Consider the following 7,160-nt stretch of genomic DNA (forward strand, 5'->3'; position numbering starts at 1 on the left):
TTCCTCTATTTCCCTTGATTCTCCTCCTGTCCCACTATCATGCTCAGTCCCCACCAGGATTTCAGCACTTCCTCTTTGTTACGTTCCCCTTGATCATGCCCTACCAGGTCTCCCACACCCATATATTTAAATACAAACTAATTATAAACTGGCAACATAGGACAAGTATGATACATTAGTTATAATGGATTTCTTTTCTGAATTTAACAATTCAAAGACAGCAGATTGCAACCATTTAAGGTCACTAGGGCAGCACTAACCCAAGGACAATGTTCAGAGGGCTAGGGAAGAAAGAGGAATGGAAACAAGAAACATGGAGAGGATGTATCATAAGGATGGTGCTCTGAGGGGATCACACTGGATATGTTGAAACAGAATGTGGATGAGTTGTTGACTGTAATACTGAGGATCTGCTCTGTAAGCCTTCACCTAAAAATGAACACATTTAAAAAAATTAACAACAAAAGCTTTATGAGACCAGAAAGCCTTCAAAATTATCTGGGATCATTGAAATTATTTAAATTAGGCATCATCATCTTTACTTAGCATTTTTTTTTGTACCAAAAATGCTCACTTTCCCCTCTCTTTCATGATAAAACCACACAAAGTCAGGAATGAAAATAAAGATGTTATCAGTTCATCCAATGGCACATAGGCTTTTAATAAATTTTGAAACTAAAATTTTTGTTTTTGAAAATACATAGACCATACACGAATTCATCTGTTCCACACATATTATTGAGTGACATTGATGACATTCTTCAGGTTGGGCAACCACATTCCGCCTCTGTCCCTGAATTGTTCCTGCCATTAAAGTAGACTCACTGGCCTGTAAGCATCTGAGCTGAGCTTGGCCATGGTGGTGGTGGTTGGTTGCCATCGAGGTGCTTTGAACTCAGTCACCCTCTGTACAAAGTAGCCATGTCCTGTGCAGTTCCTGTGCCATCCTCACCAGTCGCCGTGGTGATGTTTGAACCCGTTGTGGAAGCTGCTGTTAATTAATTGTGTTGAATTGGGTTTTTTTCTTTTTTTATAGACAATCTACCACACATGATGCCCTTCTCCAGGTACTGGGCCCTGCAGCTAATATGTCTAAAATACATGGAACAAAGTCTTAGCACCCTTGTTTTTGTAGAAGCTTTCTGGTTGTGCTTCTCTCAGGACTGCTTGGTTCATTCTTCTGGCTATCCATGATCAATTCAATATTTCTCACCAATACCATAACCAATACCAAGTACATCGATTTTTGTCTGGTCTTCATTACTGAACCTGCTTTCTTTTGCACATGAGTTGGCTGAAAATAACATGACTTGGGTCAGGTACACCTTAATCCTCCTTAAAGAAGACTTTTGCCAGCAGATTTGCCATTGTATAATTATACATTATATAATTTCTTGACAGCTGCTTCCAAAAGCATTGATTGTAGATCCAAATAATCCTAAATCAGAAAGTCCACATTGAGCTGAAGGTACTGGGGGAAAACAAGGATCCAGGAATTGAAGCATTGCCAAATGAGGTGTTCTCTCAAACAGAGGCAGCAATGGAAGTGCTCATTCAGCTATGTCAAGAAACGTGGAAGACAACTGCTTGGCCAACTGACTGGAAGAGATCCAGATTTGTACCCATTCCAAAGAAAGGTGACCCAACAGAATGCAGAAATGATTAGGCAATACAAATATTACATGTTAGTAAAATTTTGCTGAAGATAATATAAGTGGTTGCAATAATAGTACATAGACAGGGCATTACTAGAAATTCAAGGTAGATTCAGAAGTGGATGTGGAACAAAGGGTATCATTGCACCTGTCTGATTGATCTTACCTAAAAGCAGAGAATGCCAAAAGAATATTTGCTTGTGTGTCATTAACTATGCAAAAGCACTGGACTATATGGATGTGATAGTTAATTTCTTGTGCCAACTTGGTTGCCATAGGATCATGTGGGCAGAGTTTAGCCTGTCAATCAGGTCATAGCTTGATTGGAGGGTGACTGAAATAAATGGCTTTCCGAGGCTAGCCTCTTTCTCTCTTTCTCCCTGCAGGCAGGCCACATGCTCTCCCTGCCTTCACCTTCCTGCTGTTGAGTCACTCAGAGAGCTGCGGGAGCCACGCCAGTGACCTGCCAGAGCCCTGTGATGCTTCCACTGCTATTGAATCCACAAGACTTCGTACCCACCAGCCTCTGACCCTCCTGCATTCTGTCATCGTATGTGGTTCTGTGAGTCTAAAGAGGGATTTATGGACTAGTATCAGATTTATGGAGTAGTATTGTACTTATGAACTTGATCTGGACAGGGCTGGGATGGTTTCTTAATATACAATTACTCTTTGATATAAAGTTCTTTCCTATATATATATATATGAGTGTCTCTGGATTTGTTTCTCTAGTCGATCCGGTCTAACAGAGTGGATAATAACAAATTATGGATCACATTGCAAAGAATGGATATTCCACGACACTGAATTGTGCTTATATGGAACCTATACATAGACCAAGAGGTAGTCTTCAAACTGAACAAGAGTATACTGCATGGTTTGTAATCAGGAGAGGTACACCTCAGCGCTGTTCCTTTTACCAGATTTATTTAAGCGGTATACTGGGCAAACAATCCGAGAAGCTGGACGACATGAAGAAGAATGGGGGCATCACGAGTGGAGGAAGACTCATTGACAACCTGAGGTGTGCAGATGACACAATTCGCTTGCTGAAAGCAAAGAGGACTTAAAGTACTTACTGATGAAGATCAACAACCTTCAGTATGGTTTACACCTCAATGAAAAGAAAGCAAAAGTCCTCACAACTGGACCATAAGCAATGTCAGTGATAAGTGGATCAAAGAGTGAATGAAGTTCTGGAGGAATTGGTTTTACTTGGGTCCACAGTCAACATCTGGAGGCACTAGTCAACCTTTTCAGTTGCTGTTGGCAATTTGATCCCATATAGATACTTCTATAATAGAGTACCATGCTCAGTGCTAGGTAGACATTCTGTACTAATTAAGCAACACTGTTGTTTGAACTTTAGAACACTTGATATTTTTGTTTAAAGTTTAAAGACTATACAGGGCAATAGCTCCAGCTTCCATGGCTCTAGGAAACATCAACTCCAGGAGTATTTGAAATTTTGTTCTGCAATCCCCACTTTTGATTGCTATTCCTCTGTAGATATTTTAAAGTCAAATGTTCAATAATGGTAGCTGGGCACCATTCAGTTCTTCTGGTCTTGTGACAAAGGAGGCAGTGTCTCACATCCCGTGTCCTCTTCCTCTTCCGGGCCCTTTTCTTCCTCTGCTGCTCCAGGTCCATGGAGACCACTTGTCCGTCGAGATTGGCCGTTTGCAGACTTTTAATGGACTTGACACAGTTTTGTTCAAACTATCAGAAGGTAAGTATGCTTACATTAGGAAAGGCACAAAAATGGCAGCTCCCAGCAGTGACCAGGGGACATACCTAAGTATTTGAATGAAGGGTTAAAATCAAACAGACAACACTGTTAACTTAAAGCCATTACTGAACTCTAAAATCCCCACGAGTGTCCGAAAGGGAAGCACTTTCCTGCGGAGCAGCAGGTAGTGATAGACTCTGGCAGGGAGAGGTCTGGGTTAAGAGCCTGGCTTTTGAAGTTCTCTACGACGACGGTAAAGAGTTGCAGCTTCGGAAACCCACAGGCGTAGTTCTACCATTTTCTACAGGGTCTCTAGGAGTCTCTACCATTTTCTATGGGGTCTCTATTGACGTCGACGGTCAAGAGTTGCAGTTTTGGAAACCCACAGGAGTACAGTAGTTCTGCCATTTTCTGTAGGGTCTCTCTGAGCCGTCATTGGCTTGATGGCAATGAGGTGAGGGTTAGCCAACTTACTTTACTTCTGTACCTCACTTTATGCCCCCCAGCTATTCGAAAGGAGCCCTGGAGACGCAGTGAGTTACTCTTTGGCCTGCTAACCACACAGTCAGCAGTGTGGCCCCACTAGCCGCTCTGTTGAGAAAGACTGTAAAGATTTACAGCCACGGACCGCCTGGGGAGCAGCTCAGCTGGGCTCTGCGGGCGGCCACGACTCAGAACGGACTTGATGGCAGTTGCGCAGTAAAGAGTAGAAAGAGATGGCTTGTAAGACTCCAGTTAGAGAACTCATGAATAGTGCTTAATGGCCTGTAACATTCAGCCATCATTATTATTATTTTAACCTTTTATTGTGAATTAGGAGGGGGTTTACCTATCACGTAATAATTTTTTGCAGGCAAAAACTCATACTCTCCACAGCTATTATGGTTTAAACTGGCTTCACTCACCACTCATAATTAAGAATAACTATGAAATTTCTGATTCATAGGGATACTTACTTGAGTTTTAAAATTTGGGGGGGAATTACTTACCCACTGTACACTTATTTTATTTAGTTCAAGAACCCAAAACATCCAGTTATCTTAACCATGTCAATGTTAGCAAAATATCTCCGAATCTTTCAGTGTCCCCAAAGCTTCACAACTTTGTTTACACACCTATGTTTCCGGTCTGACATTCAGCTTCTCTGCGGGGCCGTCTTGTGTAGCTCTCTGTTCCTGAACAATGGGGCCAGGGCAACGACCAACATCGTTACCCAGGGAAACAGAGAAAAAGCAGCCAGGAATACTGTTAATGAAACCACGTTCTGTGAAGGCGTATGTGAAGGTATAATAGTTATCACTTGGGCTCTTTATCATCTGGAGAGTTCTATAAAGTTAACAGTGAGAGGGGAACCAAAAACTGCCTAAGAGGCTGTCTTTCAATGTTTAGACAGCCTCCTAGTGGCTTTCTGTTGTTGTTTTAAATGACAGGGGTGAGACCTCTCAGTAAAAAAAGGTCAAAGCATTACATTTATGTGATCTTTTAGTTATAAATTCAGTAAGGCTTCAATCCAAGAATGGATAATCTTCCATGGTGTGACTAAAGAAAACCAAACACGTTTGTATCTATGTCTCCTCCAGACCTGGTGGCATTGGGGGTCAGCTGTTGGGCTGCTAACCACAAAATCTACAGTTCAAATTCACCAGCCACTCCAAGGGAGAAAGGTGAGACTGGTTGTTCCCAGAAAGGTTTCGTCTCAGACACATAGTGTAGGGTCCCTTGCTGTGAATCAGCAAGAACTTGATGCCAGTGGGTTTGGTTTTGGGGAGGGTAGGCCTTACAGAGAGACTATGGGTGTACAAGTATTTGGCTGCTACTTGAAAGGTTTGAAAGCCACCCAGAGGTGCCTAGGGAGTAAGGCAGGGACCTGCATCTTAAAAATCACAGGGATGAAAGCGCTGTGGAGCGCAGTGCTACCATAGGCTGGCCACAGGTCAGCATCAACTCAGGGGCAGCTGCTGCCGATAGACGTTACATGTTGGAGGAGGTGGGGCGGCTAGGGAAGGGCCCAGATTGTTCTGACATGCTTCAGGGTTATTCTTATTAACCAACCACAGCAACTGAATAAATCGCTGCCGTTCTTGGTTTGACTCCCATTGTTATATCTGGAAAGATTTCTTGCTCAGGTCATAATTCTTGGAAAGGCCCTTATTTTAATATAAAAATGTTTCCCACAGGGATGACCAACCGTGGTAGTAAACAAACCTAAAATATAAGCAGCTTAATAGTGGAAATTTGTTTCTGACTACATCACAGCTCAAAGCAGGCCAGCATCGGCTTTGGCCCACAGTGTCAGTCAGGAGATCCATTTTGGTCAAACTGGCAAAAAAATTTTGTTCAAATATGTTGTCCCATGTGGTAGTAAACTAAGATGATTAAAAACAATGTTTTGCTGTGTTTATTTACTTTTTGTTTTTGTTTTAAATGACAAGCGTAGGTACTTGTCGAAAGACAAAACAAAATAAAACAAAACACCAAACAGATGCATATACTTTGTTATACACGCTGTTCTTCTTGCCATCATCTTCTTCTTGTTCAATTTTTTCCCTTTTTTGGGGAGTTGAACTTTTTAAAGATAATTGCTACAAAGTAGCATTTAAAAAGAAATGATCTCACAGCTCAGAAAACCGGCTGATCATGTTGCACTCACATTAGCCCACACACCTCTACTGTGCGTCTGTCACATTCATGGTTCATTTCCCTCAGCTCCCACGTCCTTGTCCTTCTGGGTTAACTGAGCTAGCTACACTACCTAGTGCTGGTCGGTAGTGTCGACTGTGCAGACTCGGTAGAGCCATGTGAAATTCAGTCGTTTCCCCTCTTCAATTTACTTTCCTGATCAATTTTATTGTATCGCATGGAAATATTAGTGTATGATAAAAAAGAAAAAGTTCTTCAGCCAAATTAGTTTGAGATACTTGATGCTAGCGCGCTTGGGAAGCCCTTTGCTATGGACAGTCTTATTCTGGTTTACATCTGGGACGTGAAGCCATTTCACAATTTGGTAGCGTCTTCATTTCTGTTTCATCTTCCAGCTCCCAGGTTTACTAATTTCACAAGTGAAAAAGCTCTTGGGTCACTGATGTTTCTCCTGAGTTTAGATTTCCATTGTCTTTAATTTAACTTGGGAGAAAGACAGGGCCTCTCCTCTCGTGAAAAGTTACAGTCTTGGAAACTCACCGGGGCCAGGCCTACCTTAACCTATCGGGTCGTTAGGAGTCTGCTCGGTGGCAGTGAATTTGCTTTTTTGGTTTGAGCTTTAACTTAACACTTTCTCCATTTTTTTCCCTCCACTTTCTCCATTTTTTGTGCTTCCTCTTCCCGAAGCCTCCCCAGAGCTTTAAGTCAAGTAAATATAGTGCAGGCAAGAAAGTAGATTTCACTGCGTTCCAAAAGTTAAGGTTTGTTTTGTTTTAAAGGAGACACCAAATGTACTACCATTGTTTTAGTTCCAGTCCCAAACTCCCTTGAAGCCTTCAAAAGACACCAAATAGAGTGATTTTTATTAAAAAAGGTTTTTACTTTTATGAAAATAATCTATGTACATAGTTGAAAATGTGAAAACACCCGAAAATGCATTTGAAAAAACAAAAGAACCAGGAAGTAGTTCCCACTCCATCTCTTCTGTTCTCCAGGGTGACCCCATTGAGCTCTAGTTCTGGCTACTTACTGATGTGCACCAACTGCCATGTTTTGTTTGCTGGTTTTTAACTAGTCGCTTTAAATGGAGAGATCATCTATTTAAAGTTTAATTTAAATTAAGTGGTGAAGTGCTT

This window comes from Echinops telfairi, unplaced genomic scaffold (genome assembly GCF_000313985.2).
Source record: "Echinops telfairi isolate 266 unplaced genomic scaffold, ASM31398v2 ScPeMD7_1;HRSCAF=3_0, whole genome shotgun sequence".
Classification (NCBI taxonomy): domain Eukaryota; kingdom Metazoa; phylum Chordata; class Mammalia; order Afrosoricida; family Tenrecidae; genus Echinops; species Echinops telfairi.